At 54.8% G+C, this 20182-nt stretch overlaps 1 protein-coding gene across 12 annotated transcripts in view; it reads right to left on the bottom strand.

Annotated features, from left to right (window-relative positions):
* The window catches only part of JAKMIP3 (Janus kinase and microtubule interacting protein 3), a 71886-nt gene extending 62700 nt beyond the window's left edge, over window positions 1–9186 (bottom strand). For 9 of the 12 annotated variants that reach the window (XM_081074027.1, XM_081074026.1, XM_081074024.1 and 6 more), the window contains exon 1: window positions 8547–8710. The gene's annotated coding sequence lies outside the window, so the exon portion shown is untranslated. The other 3 variants (XM_081074028.1, XM_081074031.1, XM_081074030.1) reach the window with 3 other exon arrangements.
* Window positions 9187–20182: the final 10996 nt, after the last annotated feature.

The raw sequence follows: 20182 nt of genomic DNA on the forward strand, positions 1-20182 counted from the left end.
CCTTGCCCCAGGCAGCTGGCCCTCCCACTGTCTGTCACGTGGCACCACCACGGGCCCTTGGCCACCTTACACCTGACTCCCTTGGCCACCTGACAACCAGCCCACTATGCTGAAGGTACCGTGCTGAGTGGGGCCACAGCAGCTGCGCTGAACGCCCAGCCACACACTCGCGTGTCAGGTGGGCGGGAACCCTGCAAACACTTGGCACAACCGTGGATCCCAGGGGCATAAATGTGTACAGTGTTACATCCTGAATTCAACAGAACTCACTGCCAGACAGGGACAGCCAGGGACACATTTACCTGAGAGCCCTTAAGTAGACCAAGACAGAGAGCCTAGGAAATGTAGATGGAGTGACACATGGAAGATCCTCTCACAGGTGCCAGCCGGGTCACTAGACAGCAGCCCCGCCTGGACATGTGACCCCTCTGCTCCGTGACACCCTCATGCCCTTGGGGGTCTGCCTCCCCCCACCCTGCCCTCGCCAGCCCAGCCTTTGACTGTACACTCGCTGGGGAGCACTCCTGCCCCGCGAGGCCACAGCTCCAGGGGACGAGGCCCAGGTGGGACACGTGTGGCATCACTGAGGCACAGAGGGACTTCCCCCGCCAGAGTTTTCCGCCACAGGAAGTGCTGGGTGTCACCACAAAGCCCTGGAGAGCTGGTGCAGGCCGGCAGTCCCAAACGTCTGCTCTCGTGTTGGCATCAGCGCTGCCAGCCCCGGGGTCGCTGGCACGGGCTCTAAGCCAGCTGTGCCTCAACCACAGTTCAGTCCTCGGAGGCCATGCCAGCAGAGGGGCACAGCCGTCCAGAACAGGGCACGGCGGAGAGCAGGCGGCCGTGTTTCACTCGGGGCTTTATCTGCTGCTTTGAAAAGAAGAGTCCCTTTGTTTCTTCAAGGCTTTTTATACCATCACTGCTCCTGCATTACAGGGACAGAGAGTGGCAGCAGCCACAGCTGGTCAGAGTCTCTGCCCGTGTGGGCAGAGCCTGGCAGATGAGCTGGGAACCCCTGCCAGCCCAGTACATGGCACCAGGTCAGGAAGAACTGAGCCTCCCGGCTTCTGCCAAAGAGCTACTGCCCCCAAGCCAGGGACAGCCCATTTCCAGAATGTGGGGTCTACTATTTCGGGACTCTCCTGGGGTGACCAGGGTAGCAGGAATTTGTGTTTCACACAAAACGGAAGGAGGAAATGTCCACAGCCCGTCATACGAGTTAGATGGGGACAACAGCCAGCTGCAGGGACGTTAGAAATGACCTGCTCAGATCGCTTCCCACAGGCGAGCCTCTGGCTCACAGCCTGGTGTGTATGTGCTGGCAGACCCCGTTTTTCAGGGGAGAAACCTGGGCTCGGAGGTGATGAGAAGCCAAGTCCTACCACCCACCAGGACGAGGCCACACTGAACTCCACTTTCTGACTCTGGAGAGACAGGCAGTAGCCGACCAGAAGCCAGCGATGCTGGTGGCGACCAGCAGACAAGGGCATCGCGGGTCCCCAGCGTGCGGGAGGGAGTTCACGGCATCCTTAGAAACCTTAGAAAACTCAGGTTTGAATTATGTGCCTGGGCTGTGGACAGTTAAAGGGAGACAGGCAGCTGCAATTCCACCGGCGCATATTTGAACAAGACTGGAGGGGAGAAGGTGTGGGGGACCGGGACCCCCACGGGGAGAAGGCCAATTACTGGGTCCCTCCCCCAGAGGTGTCTGACGACACAGTGGGACCACAGTGAGTGGGAGAGAATGAGGGAGCAGCTGATTAGCCTCCCACTGGCCAAGTTCAGATAGAATTTTAAGATGGAAAAAAAAGACAGTGAAGGGAGAGCAGGCATTAATTAAAACCACGGCTCGCAGCGATTTACACAGCGCGTGCGCAGGCTGGCACGCTCCCCACCCCCAGCCCACAGCGGGTGGAGCTGCTGACCGCACGAGCGTTTACCACCACTCTCCCTTGGTCCTCCTTCCCAATTTTATTTCATCGTGGCCTGCAGGCTTTTTGGCAAAACCTGCTTTGCTTTAATTTCCTCCCAAATGTTGACAGATAAAGACATTGAATTTTAATTGACTCATGCCATTTCTCAAACCGCTTGCCCTGAGGGTTGTTCTCAAGACAAGTTCCCATGACACACCTGTGGCCTAACGGAACACCTGTGTCACTCCACACAAAACTGCAGGGGACATGTTTATCACTGGTGAACCACTCCCACTGAAGAATGTCCTGTCAACCTCCCAGTCGAGAGTCCAGCTTTCAGAATGGCTGCTCTGGTTCCGGAAGGAATGAGACCCAATAGGCCCCATGAGCCCCCAAAGCAGCCAGCACCTCACGTACAGCAGAGGGGCCAGCCTGCCTCCTTTCCCCGGCCCAGCCCCTCCGAGGCTGGGAGAAAGGCGTCAGGACCAGGCGAGGCAGCCGCCCCCATTCCTGCGGAGCTGCCTTTGGCGCTGTCCCTGGTGCTGCTATTTCAGGTCTGTTCTGACCACACTTCCGACTAGAACCAGGTAGGGACCCTGCCTTAAGCGACACTACCAACCTGACTCCTGACCTAGCTTTTGGCGTCAGCCCTGCAGGGACTGGTGCATTCGGTGAGCTGCCTGGTGGTGGCTCCGTTCATCACAGATGACGGTCATTCACCACCCCCGCCAGCACCTCCCACACGAGGCCCAGAGCCTGGAAACTGCTCTCTGGGACTCTGTCCCCACACGGTCCTTCTCCTGTGCACCTGGCAGGCAGCTACCATCTTTAATGTGTTAAGCCCACACCCTACGCTCACGGCCAAATCTGAATCTGATTGGTCTGGTGGGCTCCTCTGCTCCACCCTGCTGACTTACTGGGACCCCACCCAACTCCTGAGGTACTTTCTCCAGAGCATCCAGCCCCATCCGAATTGCACTTTTTCTGTAAAACATTTGGAGTCCATGGGCCCCAGATGGGCAGCGACTAGCCTTATTGGGCTCTGAGACTTTTGCTGAGTTGCTCCAGGCTCAGCACTGGCACCAAACCAAAGTCTACATTGACTTGGTAACCACAAATCTTCCCACCCTGGTGACTCCCTGAAACCCTGCCTCACCCAACTCACATACCACACGAGGCTTTATCAGCGGCTGCACCTTAAGGGAGCTGGCAGGCGGCAGCCGGCCTCAGGGTGTCCTGGCTGTTTGTGGAGCTACCCCAGGCTTGGTACTGGTGGCAGCCACCCTTGGTTACAGTGTGGCCTCTCCCACATGCTTCTAACTTTAGAACAGGCAGTGCACAACTGTGGATCTCTTTGTTGATCCTACCAGGTAGTCCCTGGCAGGTCACAGGTAGTGGGTGACCTGGGCCTGCATCAGCTCCCCTTCCAAGAGGTCCCAGAAGTAACACACTTGGAAATTGGCTTCAGACCACAGCAGAACACCAGCTAATTAGCCCTACAAGTGGCACACACAAAGGGTGGTCTCAACAGGCACCAGAATCCCACTCAATGTGGTAAGCCCCCTGCACAGAAGCCTATAAGCTGTGGACATGGCCAAACCCCACAGCCAGTCAGCCTGAGGGTCAATCCCACCCACTGATGTCCCAATAGCAATCAAGGCTCAACTATAACAGGAGGGCACACACAACCCCCACAAGGGACACTCCTGGAGCACCTGGTGCAGGTGACCAGGGAGACTGTGCCAGGGCCCCATAGGGCACTTACTACATAGGGCCACCCGCCCAAGACTGGGAGACATAGCAGGTCTACCTAATACATGGAAACAAACAGAGAGGCAGCCAAAATGACGAAACAAAGAAATACATCCCAAATGAAAAAACAGGGGAAAACTCCAGAAAAAGAAATAAACAAAATGAAGGCAAGCAACGTACCAGAGACAGAGTTCAAAACAATGGCTATAAGGATGCTCAAGGAACTCAGTCATAACTTCAACAAAGGGCAGCAAGCATTAAAAAAGACATAGAAACCATAAAAACAAAAAGAACCAGTCAGAGTAAAGAATACAATCACCGGAATGAAGAATGCAGTACAAGGAATCACCAGCAGACTAGATGAAACAGAGGATTGAATCCGTGATTTGGAAGAGAAGGTAGCAGAAAACACCCGCTTGGAAGAGCAAAGAAAAAAGAATCCAAAAAAATTAGGACAGTTTAAGAGACCTCTGGAACAATAACAACATTCACATCATAGGGGTACCAGAAGGAGAAGAGAGAAAGCAAGGGATTCAGAACCTATTGAAGAAATAAAGACTGAAAATTTTCCTAACCTGGTGAAGGAAATAAACATACAAGTTCAGAAAGTGCAGAGAGTCCCAAACAAGATGAACCCAAAGAGGCCGACACCAAGACACATCATAATTAAAATGGCAAAGGTTAAAGGCAAAGAGAGAATCCTAAAAGCAGCAAGAGAAACACAACTAGTAACTTATAAGGGAGCTCACATAAGATTGTCAGCTGATTTCTCCACAGAAACTCTGCAGGCCAGAGGGATTGGCACAAAATATTCAATATGATGAAAAGTAAGGACCTATAACCAAGACTACTCTACCCAGCAAAGCTATCATTTATAATAGAAGGACAGATAAAGACCTTCCCAGACAAGAAAAAGCTAAAGGAGTTCATCACCACCAAACAAGTATTACAAGGAATGTTAGAGGGACTTCTTTAAGATGGAAAAAAAAGATCAAAATTATGAATAATAAAATGGAAATAGCTACATATCTATCAACAATTACTTTCAATGTAAATGGATTAAATGCTCCACTCAAAAGACACAGGGTGGCTGAATGGATAACAAAGTAAGACCCTCAGATATGCTGCCTACAAGAAACTCACTTCAGATTGAAAGACACACACAGATGGAAAGTAAAGGGATGGAAAAAGATATTTCATGGAAATGGGGGGGGGGAAGCTGGGGTAGCAATACTTATAGCAGACAAAATAGACTTTACAACAAAGGCCATAACAACAGACAAAGAAGGACCCAGTAATCCCACTTCTGGGTAATTATCTGAAGAAAATGAAAATGCTACTTTGAGGAGATGTGTGCACCCATATGTTCATTGCAGCCTTGTTTACAAGGGCTAAGATGTGGGGGCAGCCTGGGTGTCTGTAGATGGAAGAATGGATAAAGAGGAGGTGGTACATATGTACATGGAATATTGCTCGGCCAGGGAAGGGAATGGGTCCTTGCCACCTGTGGCCGCATGGATGGACCTGGAAGGTACTGTGCTGAGTGGAGTATCAGACACAGAAAGACAGATGCAATGTGATTTCACTTATACGTGGAATCTAAGAACAAAATTAACAAACAAAACAGAAACAAACTCGTAGGTACAGAGAACATTTTGATGGGTGGCAGATGAGAGGAGGGTTGGGAATGGGTGAAAAAGGGGACGGGATTAAGACGCTCACACTGGTGTAAACCCGAGCGCCCTGCAGCAGGTCCTGCTGGCATAGGCCTCCTTCTCCCTGGCTGATGACAGTGAGACCCTCGGCCCCCTGGGCATTCCTGGTGCTGCTCCCATCCAGTTAGAGACCCTTCAGCTTCAGGTCTCAGGCCGCCTCCTCCCAGCTGGCACGGAACCCCAGACGGCGGACAGACCTGGCACCTTGGGCTCTCCTGGGAAGAAGCACTTCAGGGCATCCCAGCCCTGCCTGTCCTCCTGGAATGATCTGGATCGTCTAGGTGACTTTGCACCAAGGACCCCACCCTAGGAAAGCCTGGATTACAAAATGCAAGTGGCAGAATCCCTGTGTAGAATACAAAAGACCCAACACGATGGCTTTGTGTAACATAACCCAAATGCACAAGAAAAAAACACCTTGACCACGTGAGCGGAGAGACAAAGCATGACAGCCACATTAAGAACTAAACAATCAAAAAGCTTGGCAGCACAGAAGGCCACTTGCAGGACCTGCCAAGTGAAGCAGACATGGGTAGCTCTTCAAGTCCCAGTTTTGTTAATTGTTTCAAATATCACAGGGATCGATGTGAACTGTGGCTAGAGAAGACCATCAAACCAGAGGGGGAAGATGGACTTGGTGCTCAGGCCATCTGTGCTGGATGCTGCTGGAGGGCACCTGGCCTGGTCGGCCTGACAGCCCAGCTCCAGGGAGGGAGCGGGGCCCCGTGGTGGCCACCCCAGAGTGCACAGGTGTGATGCTGAGAGGCCTGCTGCAGGTAGCTGGGTGGGTGTGGAGGGATGGCCAGGAGGAGGCTGTTCAGGGCTCAGCTGAGGACGCTGGCCCAGTGGAGGTCCCTGAAGTCCCTGGATGACAGCTGAGTTGGTGACTTGGACAGACCCTTCCCATCTCTAGCCTCATGCTTCTCACTTTCAGATGATTCTCCAAAACTGTCATTTCCTCCCTTGCAAGCTCCTTAAGCACGTGGCCTGAGCCTGTTTCCTGGAGGTAGCACCACCATACCTGCCTGTCCTCACGGGGCAAGCGTGCTCAGGCCTCTCCGGGGCCCCTGCAGCCTGTCCCCCCCCTCAGGGCGAGACCCACATACCTTAACACAGGTGCAGAAGTCAGAGCAGGGCCCATGTGTTGCGGGACCTTATCTCATCACTATTTCCTCTTTCTTATCTTTTCCTTTTTATAACAGCATTCTGTTATGCGTCATTCACTGTCTCCTAGATCTTGCAAACAGCGTCATGAAAGCAAACTTGGTGCTGAAACTGGACCCTGGGACTTGTTGACCATGGTGCCACCAACTGCCACCGGGAAAGGCAAAGCCTGCACGTGGCTCCAGGGGGCACCAGGCATGTGACAGGACAGCTACAGGGACATCTTGTGGTTCCAGGTGGGCCTCTGAACTGCACCCACTGCCCAGCTTCCTCGCTCCCTTCTGAACCTGCTGCTCAGCAGGTAGCCTCAGTGTGGATGAAATATGCCAGCGTTATGTCTGTACAAGTCTTTTCAATGCACACAAAGTCCTGAAACAATAAGCTGACAGGATGCAGCAGTCTGCCAGGAAATCCTATTCCAAATCGAAATTACGTCTTCGACCAGCCCCAACTGAAACACACTCGTATTAAAAACTCCCTTTTTTCAACCGCATTCTTTTTAGGAAGAAGGCAGGTGTGTCCAGGTAAGCACTGAGATGCCGGCTGTTTACTCCAGTTAGCGGCAAGGACCCCCACCAGCTGCAGTCCCATCCCCCAGGCAGCCCCAGGCACAGTGGCCAAAGATGTCCTGCTCTGGGCCAGGTTCTTGCTCCTGAGAGCCGCCAGGTCACCGTGCCTCCCCGGGCTGCGGGCTGTCCTGGAAAGACTTCCAGGAGGGATGTTTTCCTCCTTGTAGCCAAGTTCAAAGGAGCATGCTTGCCATTAATGTGGAGAGGAGATACTCAGGTAGTTGCCAAAACAAGCCTTACTTCATGGGCACACATCAGCTTTCAGAAAGGCGCGGAAGGGGCTGGGAGGGTCTGTGCGTCCAGACCCTGAGCCCCGCAGACACAGGGCCTGGGCCTTCCCTCCCCAGGGCTGCCCCCCGCGGGTCCTCCGAGCCGCAGCCGCACAGCTGCTGCCGCAGGTGGCAGCCCGGCCAAGGGGCTTGTCCTGAGTCCTGCTGTCCTCAACTCAGAGTCTGGACCCGCCGTCACCACCTGTCCCTTAGATTTGCGGACAAGAGGCGACAGAGAGACCCTCACCACCTTCGTCACTGCAGGCACGGAATGCTGACTCAGACCGACCGCGAAGCGGGACGAATGCTAACCCCCCCCCCGCGCCTCCCCAGAAGCGAGGTCAAAGGCGGCAGCTTCTTTTCTGGGAAAGCTGCCTAGGCCGGCGCCCCATCTCTGACTCCCGACCCCAACCAAACCCTGCGTTCCGTGTCTTCCCGTCCGTGTCACCATGAAACAGCTGCACCGCCGCCCCGAAACCGGAACACGTGAGATCACAAAACTGGGCACCAAAAAATAAAAATAGAAAACCCGCAGGGGCCGCGCCTTCCTGAGAGCAGCTCAGCCTGCGATGCGTAAAAGCCGGAGTCCGGGCTCCCCGGGGCGCCAGTACCTGCGCCCCCCGGGCCGGGCCGGCCGCGTCACGGTGCCAGGCCTGCGCGCGGCTCCGCGGGGCTTCCCAGGGCAGGAGAGCAGATGAGAAGCGGGGCGCCTGGGGCCTAGGGAGGCAGAGGGCCCTCCGCCCCAGGTAGGGGTGCCTGGCCGCGGGGCCCGGGCCACCCCCGGGCCACCCCCGGGCCACCCCCGGGCCACCTCTGGGCCACCCCTGGACAATCTCCGGGTCACCCTAGGCCACCTTGCCGTGCAGGGCGCCAGGGTCCCGGGACGCACGGTGCCAGGTGTGGGGAGCGCAAAGGCCGGCCTGACTGCGGCGGCGCGCGGGGACCGGGAACCCGGGGCAGGGAACCGGGCCTGCGGGTGGCTGCTCACCGAGGCTCCCCGCAAGCGGGTGCAGCGTCCAACGGCCCGGCTCCGCCATTGCAGTGGCACTGCGGCGGGCGGGGGGCGCGCGTCTCCGCGGGCGGGAGCCCCAAACCCAGGCCTTCCCCGAAGCTCCCCGCCGCCCAGCCGCGCCCCCGGCCGCGCGGCTCCGCCACATCCCAACCCACCTTTTCCTTTTCTGCTCATCTTATTCTTTTATGGAGCAGGTTTGCGGTGTATTAAAAGCGGAAAACGCCGTTGCCGAAAATAACCCTGGCTGCTGCGCAGGGCGCGGGGCGGGGAGGGAGATGAAGGCTCCCGGCTAACCCGCCCCGCCCGCACCCAGAGCCACCGGCTTACCGGGTTACCGGGGATGAATTCTTACTCGTGGTGAGGATCACTCACCCACATTTCGTGGTGGGTGTCAGCAGCCACGAAGCAGCCCAGAAGACTCGCACGTGCTTTGACCATTAACTCTTGGCTTCCCATCTCCACAAGCTGCCTTCCACCGCGCTGGAGACAGAGAGATGCTTTTGCAGACTTGCATGGAGCAAATCATATCGCTGCTCCAGAATCAGACCCTCAAGTCCATCTTTGAGACTCCGCCTCTGGCGCCAGGATCCCAGCCACTCCACTGCTGCAGGCTCTGGGTCTGGCATTCCTGAGTATGTGGGGAGAATACCCTGACCCACTTCTGAGCGTGGCTGGAGGAGTAAAATGGTTTAATAAATGAGGCAAGCATGGTTCACGAAAACCGATGTGCAGGCCAAACGTTCCCTGGTGGAAAGCATTCCTTCCCTGTGAACAAGACTTACAAATTAGCGAACCCCAAAGCTCTGGGCACAGGGAGCCACTTGTTTTGCAATGGATCCTTAATGGTGAGAGTGAGAGTGAGCCTCGGCCACTGTCATGCCACGTTCCTGGACCCAGGCTTTCCGGCCGCAGGAAACCAGGACCATTTCCTGATCGCTGATTAAGAACGGGTGGGAGAGCATGAGGCAGCCTCTCCTCCCGATGGGCACCGGGCAGCACCTTTAAACAGGCCGTCCCAGCATCCCTGCTGTCTGGAGGGTAAACACAGGGCAGACTTGTGAGTCCCACGGTGTCAGCGCTTTGCCACCTTCTTTGGTTCTTCGGTCAGAGAGGCAGTGATGGGTTAGGGTAACGTGAAGAAACGCTCAGTGGGTCTTGATGGGGCTCCTGGTGGGAGCCCCGTGAGCAGCAAAGGAAAATCCCCGCCCAGGATGAGTGTCTACTCCAAGGACGTCCAATGGGTTCAGTTTGCTACCACATGACTGGCTGGTCACCTGGGGGTGTGCCACCCCTGGCTCCATGTCGGTCTGGGCTGCTGATGGGCCCAGCAGTGGAAGTCAGCCTTGCTCAGGGGAGATCGGTGTGGCTAACCCCACCCATGGTGGTGTAATCGCCACCCATGCCGCCATCACCACTAGTTTCATAAGCTTTCTGTGCAAACGCTGGGATGGATGGCTGGAGAGAGCAGCTGGCTGACATCTACACACTTGGCACCTTCTCCACCAGACTGCTGAGGCCCCACGCAGCAGAAGACTTGGTGAGTGTGCAAACATTTTCCCATCTGGGCCCAAAGTCTGTCCACCCCACCCTTTCTCCCCAGTCCTCCAAACCTGTGCCTTCTAAGTTCCTGACCATCAGTGTGGACAAAGATGTGTCACCTGTCCTTCCAAGTGGAGTGGATAACCAGATCTGCTGCTCGTGTCGTTCACGGGTGGACTTCCCTTCGCCACTGTCCAGTGGGCAAGTTTGAGCAGGGCCGTGATACTCTCAGAACTTCCCAGCCAACAACAGCAGAGCACACAAGGCTGTCTTACTGGTCACTCGTTTCAGGGGGCTCCCAACATGCAAGTGGAGGCGTGGCCAGTACGGGGGCAACTGTGGGGAAGGTGAGCTGCTCGCTTCCACCCAATTTCACAAAAGTGAACACAGGACCAGAAAGTGAAAGTTTGATGACAAACAGCTTATGTAGGAAATATAAGAAGTCTTAATGTATCTCCTCCCAAGACACTTATTAATAACAAATGGAAATAGTGCATTGACAGTGGGGAGACCTGGCAGACAACAATTGAACCTGGAATGAAAGCCAGCATCTGTAATGGAGCAAATCAATGTCATGTGCCTCAAAATACAGTAGCTGAGAAAAACACAATTTCTGTAGTATTCCTGCCAGATTCATATCTGAATTTAATCAGGAGAAAACATCGGAGAAACCCCAATTGAGGGACATTTCTATAAAATAACTGTTGTACTGTACCCATAAAATATCAATATTGTGAAAAACTAGGGCTGGGACCGGCCCGGTGGCTCAGGTGGTTGGAGCTCCGTGCTCCTAACTCTGAAGGCTGCCAGTTCGATTCCCACATGGGCCAGTGGGCTCTCAACCACAAGGTTGCCAATTCAATTCTTCGAGTCCCACAAGGGATGGTGGGCTCCGCCCCCTGCAACTAAGATTGAACATGGCACCTTGAGCTGAGCTGCCGCTGAGCTCCCGGATGGCTCAGTTGGTTGGAGCGTGTCCTTTCAACCACAAGGTTGCCAGTTCGACTCCCGCGAGGGATGGTGGGCTGCGCCCCCTACAACTAGAAAAACAGCAACTGCACCTGGAGCTGAGTTGCGCCCTCCACAGCTAGGACTGAAAGGACAACTTGACTTGGAAAAAAAGTCCTGGAAGTACACACTGTTCCCCAATAAAGTCCTGTTCCCCTTCCCCAACAAAATCTTCAAAAAAAAAAAAAAAAAAAAGAAGAAGAAGAAAAGAAAAGAGAAAAACTAAGGCTGAGGAACTGTTCTAAGTGCAAACAGCAGTTGTACTGTATTTTTAGGGAGTAATGACAAGAAAAAGGTCTGTGCATGCTCAGTACACAGATACAGCCGCCCTGGGTCAGACTGCCTAGAACTCAGTATAGGTGTGCAGGGTGATGGAAGTGTGAAGAGATGCAGGGAGAGGTTTACAGTCAGAATCGACGCTCTGGGTGTCTTTGGGGGTGGCTGTGGGGTTGGGGGCACACAGGAATCTTCTGGGGAGCCCAACATACTCTTTCCTGACTTAGGTGATGGTCACTTGGGTATTTATTTTATAATTATGCTTTAAGCTGTACATACATGTTCTACACACTTTTCCATAGTACATTAATTATCCCAATTTTTAAAAATGCCAATGGCAAACCAGAAACCTTCCATATTAGGAAAGAATCACAAGAATGGAGGGAAGTTTAGAAATAGCTCCACTCCGTCATTTTCTAGGGCGTGTGACTCGCTCACCTGCGTCCCAGACAGGGGCTCTTGCAACACAGAAGTACTGGTTTGTTGTCAGGAAGAACGTACTGCCTGAAATCCACCAGGGATTGAATGCCAGAGTCTTGAAAAACAAGCACCATGCTGTAAGGGAGAATGCAGAAAACAAGGAGACATCCAAGACAAGAACACCTCGTTACAGAGCTACCTGTGGTGTGGGGAGAAGGGTGCTGCTGACGCAGCCTGGGAAGGCCCCGGAGACTTTCTAGAGCTTTCCCTTCCCAGCGGGGCCCTGGGCTCCTGGCCCTGGGACTACGACACAAGGACAAAGAAGCTTGCGGTGGTGTCCCCATTAAACAGCAAATGTGTGCTCAAAGGCAAAAGGGACTGTGGCCGAATGAAAGTGTTCCCATGCTCCCATGATGCACCCTCCTTCCATCCCTCTCTCTGCTGTCCCTTGCGCTCTTCTCAGGTGGCAGGAAGGATGGCCATTGCAGCCCCTGGACATGGCCCCTCAATGACAGAAGCATAAAAACTGCTCCTCTTTCCCACAGGTCCTGGGACAACACCCATGAGCCACACCCAAAGCACTCAGGCTGAGAGCACACAGGTTTCCAAAGAAAAATTGGGAACAGGCCACCAAAAGGAGGGGAAAGAGTGCTGGCAGGCCAAGGCAGCAGATGTCCACTCAGGGATAAACGTGTGGGGAAAGCTGCGCACATGTTCCTGCGTCTGTTCTAAAACCAAATCTAAATGGCTCTGGATGATCCATTTATTCAGTGTAATTCACTGTAATTAACAGAGGACAGTGAGAAGATTCGGCCCTTTTGGCGGTTCTGGCAGCCCCACCCCCGCATCACACACAAGAGACCCTTTCAGAGCTAAAATACCTAGATGCTTGGTCACTCAGACATTCGACAGCCCTGGGAGGACCTACTGGAGCCCAGATGCTGGTCCAGACTCTGTCCCCACAGAGCTTATGTTCCATCAGGGAGAGCGAGACAGGTAGTGGGACATGTAAACGGATAAGTACTTTGGGGAAAGATAAATGCAGGTAAAGTAGGTTAGATAATTCCAGCAATTGGAGGGGCAGGCTTTTATTTTCATATTAGGGAGTCAGGTGTCCTGGTAAGGTCACATTTGAGAGAGAAGGAAGGGAGGGAGCCTTGCAGGTATCTGGAGGGAGAGCATTCCAACCAGGCAACAGCAAATGCAGAGGCCCTGCATGAGAGCATGCTCTGTGCGGTGACAAAGTTACAATCACCCTGTAAAGCTAGCATATGCCAGCATAGCCCAGGCACTCCGTGGAATGGTAGAGGTCTGGTACAACGACTGAATGTATCCCAGGACCACCGCTAGGGCCAGCATAAGTTTCTGACATCCATGACAGGTCTGAGCTGCGGGCCACATGGCCTGGACTGTGTGGTCTTAGACCAGTGACGGCCCCTCCTGGGCCTGCTTCCTCACCTGCCAGGTGGGTGTGCAGTGAGCAGTTCTGCTCAGTGGCCACAGGAGAGGGGCCTGTGTCTCCACCTCCTGACTCCTGCCCGCAGGGCGCCCTCTCCCTTCCTGCCAAGGCCTCCCTGCTGCCGCTCCTTGGTCTTTACCTGCTTCTATTGCCAGGTCTCCGTACCCCTCCCGTCCCCATCACTCTCTGCATTCCCGCCCAAGGATCTCAAGCTCCCTTAGCCCAGCTGATTCCACATTGTAATAAAGCATATGTACTGCATATGTACATAAACACCACACAGTGTTAAGTACTATATACACTGGCTATAAACACTGTAACAAGCGCATGCACTGTATACATTGTATATAAACACTGTAACTCTCCACTCCTCTTTAGTCTCACCCATATAACCTCTATCCCCCAGACCAGTTTCTCCAGGATCTATGTTTCAGTCACTTTTGAATCCCCCCTTTGCCAGAGCCAGACCTCAGCTTGTTGGGCTCCTAGCAAATGGCGGATGCTCAAAAATATGTACGACACTGACAAAGGCCTGGAACAGATGAAAGCGCAAACCGGCGAACAAACAAACCCGTTTTCAGGCAGAAGACAAGTTTTGTCTTGGAAGGGTATCCTTCAAGTCAGCCAGTGGCCTCCAAAGCACCATCCGTGCGGCAGGCTCCGCTCTCACACCTCTGGGCAGCCCCACGCATGTTCACCCTATTTCTTTGTCCTCAAACAGCTCTGCTGGGTTGCCACACTTCAGTGCACTCATTCATAACATCTTACGTACATGTGCCAAGGAGATGGCCTTCCCTTCTTTCCCTCTAGACCAAAGCTCGATACTTAAAGAAATTGTACATTTCCTTCACTCCTTTCCCCAACATTTTATTATGAGAATACGCAAACATAGAAGTTGAAAGAATTGTATGTGAACATGCACCTATTCACCACATGCTTTAATATATTGCAATATTTGCTCTATCACTGTCTCTGTACCCCTCCCTCCTGCCCTCCCTCCATCATCTTACATTTGGTGCACTGCAAAGTGAGTTGCAGGTCGCACCCATCATCCCCGAGCTCTGCAGCTTGCTTACCCTCCACTGGGGCTCGATATTTTTTTCTAGCTTTTTCTCTGGAGGGGGAGATAAAGTGAGAAGTCCGCAAATGCCTGGATCTCACTGTGCTGCTCAGTGAGTTTTGCCCCTGGGGTCTATCCATGTAACCTACACCCACGGGGGCACAGAACGTGACCTCACTCCTGGGCATCCCGGCCTTTCCCTGATCTGCTCCCCCAGAGGCAACCATTCCTTCTGGCATTTCCACCACAGCGTAGTGCAGCCTGGAAGTTCATTTAATGGACTCTTGCGTGTATCAGGAGTCTACTCTGATTTACTGCTGGATATTATTGTGTTGCACGGATTTTCCATGGTTGGCTTCTCCATTCCCCGATGAGGGCTACCCCGGGTCTTTCCAATTCGAGTCTGTTAGAACTGCCATCAACATTCTTGGAGTTTCCTGTCTCCGGCACCTGCAGGTTTCTGAGTCTTGGACAGCAGGGGGCGGCGTCGAGCTAATGGATGGAAACCCCAGATTTTCTGGGAGGAAGGAGGCGACCTTGTTGTACCAACCAATCACCACCATGGCAGTAACAGACCTTAGGAGGAGTCACTGTGCCACATATTAACGAAGGTGACAGAAGGGCAACAAGCCAGTTACTCAACAGATCACCACTTGTGCTCCACGCGTGGTGGGCTCGTCCTTGGCCAGGACGCCACACAGAAGACTGGAGGGGACAGGGGTGAGCAGAGATGGTGAAGGCCCTGGAACACCTCAGGCCACCCTGCACTGCCAACAGACTTCAACGGGCATCTCCCCTGGGCTCTTACATGGCTGTCACCTGTGTGTCGTCACGCCAAGGCCCCATGTGCTCTCAGATAGAAAGTCCTCAGAGAGGCAGGATTTGGGCCACCACTACTGCCACTTTGTGCTCTTGTGACCTCTGCATTTGTCACGCCAGATCTCACTTGGGCATCACATCCTGAGTGTGCCCCTATCACTCCCCAGTGGTGTGTCACGTGCTAGGAGCCCCTTGGAGGCCACTTCACCAAGAAAAGCAGAGGTAGGCTTGAGGGAATGAGAAACAGAAAGGCTGATTTTGACGCAAAATCATGGTGTGGTTCCCAGAACCACTGGGAACCTTGTTCAGCACATCGGGTCCTGTCCCCTTCCCCATGGGGTGGGACCTGGGGATTTATCACTTGACCGAGCTGCCGGGCAATGCTGCTGTACAGCCGGGTTTGGAAGCTGCTGGTGGGAGTGGAGGAGGGGAAGCATAGGTGCTGAGTGGGCGAGGAGAGCCAGTGGGTGGGGGGAGCCCTGTTCCCACAGAGGCTGACCAGGGCTGACCCTGGCTGCTACTGCATCAGGAAAGCGGTTCTGATGTGAGAAGACCTTCAGGAGCCATTGCTCAGGGCAAGGCAGAGGCCAAAGGTCACAGCAGCCAGTGGCACTGGCCCCCTTTCCTCTGGCCCCTCCCACCTCCCGCCCCTTCTTCCACCTGTGCTCCCGGGGAGGCACCTCACACACCTCCCGCGAGCCCCTGAGCAGCAACCCCTCTGTACTCCCCTCTTTCTGTCCCTCACCTACATCCTCATGGGACACACTGAGGTCCCAGAGCAGAGAAAGGGCGGCCATGCATGCGCTGGGGGAAACCAAACTTGGCACTTACGTTATTTTCATTTTCAAGAGCAGCATTCAAAAGTGACACCAGCACAGACAGAATGCCGGGCGAGCACCGTCAGCAAGGCAATGTCCACGGAGGAATGCCTGGACCCGCAGGGAATTTTATGAGTTTCTTTGAGCCAAATTGGAGCAAGGTCTCGTATGTTCCCAGGGAGTGGCAGTTTGGCAGCTTCTTTTACACATCTGAGGTGCAGGAGGGAAGGAAGGAAGATGACATGAGGTGGGAAAGCCAGGTGGGGACAGCTTACAGGAGAGTCAAGATTACTGCTCTCTTGAGGGGGGCCAGCTTATTGCACAGGTGTGTGACCCTGGATACCCCCGGACAATGCACGGGGCTGCTTCAGGCAAAGATCACCCTTTGCTACAGAAGCTCGAGGCCTGGGGCGTGAGACCCACTGTGACCCACCCAGTTAGAAGTTATGACCGGAGCACCCTTTTCCATCCACACAATTCCGCGGGTTCTATTAAGCACAGCTGTCTCAGGTACAGCCATCTGACACTCCAGGCAGCCCCCGAGGACAGCAGGTGGAGGGGCTGCCTGTGCAGCGTTCTGTGTTCTTCCAGAGGTTAGCAATCGGACAAGTCCCTCCACTTGCCATCCAGACCCCGGCCCCAGGAAAGGGAGTAAGGCTAGAAATTACAGGAGTGGAACTCAGGGAAGAAGCTTCACAGGTGGGGCACGTGTCTCCTGCCCTGCCCCCACACAGCTGGCAGTCTCTGATGGGTACCGGGGGTTCAACTAGAAGCAAAAGAGCAGCAGGCGGCCGTCGGTGAACAAGCAGAGCTGAGGCCCTCTCCTGGGTACACAATGCCTCAGGAGGCTGCGAGCTGAGGACTGTGGTTAGAGCCGGGAGCGTGCTCTCTGGGGAGACCGGAGGCCTAGAACTCTCCACCTGCTGCTGAGGCAAAGGCCATGGATTGGGAAGGGAGGGACCAGCCTCTAGGGAGCGTGCAGTGTGTGTAGCAAATGGACACTGCGACCGGTAAAAGCTGTTGGAATGCAAGTGACAGGCGGGGTCTCTGATCCCACTTCCCACACAAGAATGCAGGACACGGTGAGGCCAAACAGGAACACCCACAGAGCCATAAGTAGGGGAGTCATATCACTATATTCTCACCGGCGGTATCTGCCTCTCTGCAATCCGCTCTTACTAACCCCCATTCTCTCTACTAGCGTAGCCACGGCAATTACTGGCCAATGGCTTATGAGTTACAGCTGATGGCCAACTAGCCACAGCTGATGGCCATCTGATCACAGTTGATGGTCATTCACTACCCAAGCCAGCACCTTTCTGTGTGAGGCCGAGAGCCTGGAAACTGCTTTTTGGGGCTTTGTCCCCACACTTCACCCCTACAGGGTCTTGCTTCACAATCTACGCGACAAGCGTCTTCCAACAAGGGTCCTTGTGCGAGAAGCCTGGAGGTGAATGCACTATCCTGGACACAGCCAGTCTCCCCGGGCACAGCCAGGGTTTCTCAGGGCACCACCAGTCCTTCTGGGCACAGCCAGACTTCCTGGGCTTCTTAGGGTACCACCAGTCTTCCCGGGCACAGCCAGGGCCTCTCAGGGCACTGCCACTCTCTCTGGGCCTCTCAGGGTACCGAGCTGGAACAACAGCGGCTCACATCAAGGTGCTTACATATTCTCGATGGCGGCCGGTCAAGACACAAAAGCAAACATCCGCCAGTCCCACTACATGGTGGTATGTTCCCAAACAGTCAAGCGTCCATTAAATCAGGGATAGAAGGCAATTCCCCATAGTCCATAGTCATTCGCCAGGGCTGTCCTGGGGGTGAGGGACGACCTTGACCTCACCCTCATCTCCCAAGGAGGACTCAGCAAGCGTTTCCTCCTGGGACAAGTCCTGCATCTGGGCTACTTCAGCAAGCAGTTCCCATCCCACAGGGCGGCAACAACCTTCGCTTTCTCCGGCCCATGCTGGTTGGGGAACCGTCCACGTCTTCCCACCCCTCCACGGGGAATCGAGCTCTCCGGCAGCTGCTCCTCCTGGTCTTCCTCAGACTGAGGTTTCATACGCACAAACTGCTCCACTGCCCTTCGGAAAGCTTTGGCCAGCACCGTACCCTGCCGACTACACCATGTGTTGCGCAGGGGACCCTGCTCGCTGCGCCATTTGTCGTGCGGGGAGTCCGGCCGGGTCTCTGCTCCCGCTCCCCACACAAGAACACAGGGCATGGTGAGGCCAAAAAGGAACACCCACGGAGCCATAAGTAGGGGAGTCAAACCACTATATTCTCACCGGCGGCATCCGCCTCTCTGCAATCCGCTCTTGCTAGCCCCCATTTTTTTTGCTAGCATAGCCACAGCCGTTATATTAGTGGCCAATGGCCTATGGGTTACAGCTGACGGCCAACTAGCCACAGCTGCTGGCCATCTGATCACAGTTGATGGCCATTTACTACCCGAGCCAGCACCTTTCTATGTGAGGCCGAGAGCCTGGAAACTGCTTTTTGGGGCTTTGTCCCCACAGGGGCTCAGGAAAAGGCCAGGTTGTCACAGACTAGAGTGACTTTCTGTGAGCAGCCGGGCAGGGCACTGGGCAGGGCCGTGAGGGGCCTGGGCTGGAGCCCAAGGCCGGCCTGTGTGAAGAGACAGAAACGGCTGAGCAGCTTTGCTGAGCAGGATGGGAACTCGCCCACCATCTGCTTCCCTTCCTTCTCCTGAGGTGTTGATGCCGATGAGTATAACTGGTGCTGGACACGGAAGGGGCTGCAGGGCGCCCCGGGTGGGGGAGTGGTGGGGAGGGTGCAGGCTGGGATGCGGACGACCCTGGACCAGGGCCCTGCTCACAGGCTGGGGGCAGGCGGGCACTGGCTTCAATTCCGAGATGCTGGCAGCAGACAGCGCCTGGAGCTGCCTCAGGATCAATGTCTCTGGCAATCGGCTGGAGAAGGTCAGGGGCCCAAAGGGAAAATGTAAAAACAAGTTAAAATCTTAATTGGGGAGGTGGATGTGGAAATGGATAGGGAAGGAAGGATGGGAGAAAGAGCTGATGCGGACACACAGCATCCATCACTAACCAGTGACAGGTACTGGGACGGCTCTGTGGGCTCCAGGACCAGGAACAGATGCCAGATGGTAAAGCCCCACACAAGTGTTTGCAAAAGGCGTGTCCAGGAGTGAACCAGAAAAGCCAGAGGGGCTGCGGGGGAGGCAGGGGGAGTCCTGCCTGTTAGCCAAGCCCAGCACAAGGTTTGTGGCTGCAGGGAAAGCCTCCTGAGGTCCTGACCTGCCCAGTCCGGGGGTCGTGCCCTTGTGTGCCCAGGCCACCCCCTCCCACAGGCATAAAGGGTGTTCTCTGCTCAGCCCCACCCACTCGCTCGTCCTGGAGATGGACCTAGACAAAGGTGCAAACACCACTGGCTAATTATTACCTTTTCCGGGCACTGTGCATGCAAAAATGTACCCGGCCTTAGCTAAAGAATGAGACTCTTGCTGGAGTTCTGGCCCCGGCTGTGGGGGCATCCGGGGGACCCCTCCCTCTGCCTGTGTGCCCCCAACCTTGGCCCGGGCCATTGGGCTCAAGCCGCCAAACCCTTTCCTGCCCCGTCTCTGGTCCACACACTGTCCCTCCATGCCCTCTGGGCAAACCCACACAGTGGCTTCTCCAGTGGTCCCAGAGAAGCCGTGCCATCCCGGGGTTCCTAAGTGTGTGGATGTGCATTGCATACCACCTCCTACAGCAGGGCCCCAGCAGAAGCGTCCCCTCCCTGCTCAGCCAGCACCTAGTCTGTTTTCCACTTGACAAGGAGCAAGCCCAGCCCTAGTCACCAGAGCCAGGTTTGGCTGTCCCCTCTCCTCCTGTCCCTGCAAAGCCCAGCCTGGGCCCTTCCACACATCCCAGAAAGAGCCTTACCATCCCCAGGACACAGGACAGGGTTGGCTAAGCAGAGGTGAGGCTTGTGGCTGCAGTGAAAAGAACAATGTCTCAGTGCTTGAGGTAACATTTCTGTCACCCTTCGTGTGTAGCCAGGGGTTTCCATGGAGGGACAGTCATGGTGAGATGGCAGGGCCGTTGCCACTGTGGGACCAGTCCAGCTCTGACCTTTGGGCCCCTGGTTTGACAGCTGCAGACTCAGCTTTCCCAGCCAGCGGCCACAGGCTTTTCAGACTGGCACAGGGCAAGTCACCTCTGCTGAACCACTGGCCCCTGAGCTCATCACCGCCCCTGTCTTTTTAGTGACACGAAAGGAGGTGAGCTCACGCCGTCCTGCTCCTGTCACAGCTTGTCACTTGCCCACTCTGGGTCTCAGTCTCCTCTGATAAGATAAGGAGGCTTTGTCCTCCCACCACTGTCTGCTACCTACTACCTGCAGCCCCCTCCCTTCAAGACAGAACTATGT

Source organism: Rhinolophus hipposideros (assembly GCF_964194185.1).
Source record: "Rhinolophus hipposideros genome assembly, chromosome: 15".
NCBI classification, from domain to species: domain Eukaryota; kingdom Metazoa; phylum Chordata; class Mammalia; order Chiroptera; family Rhinolophidae; genus Rhinolophus; species Rhinolophus hipposideros.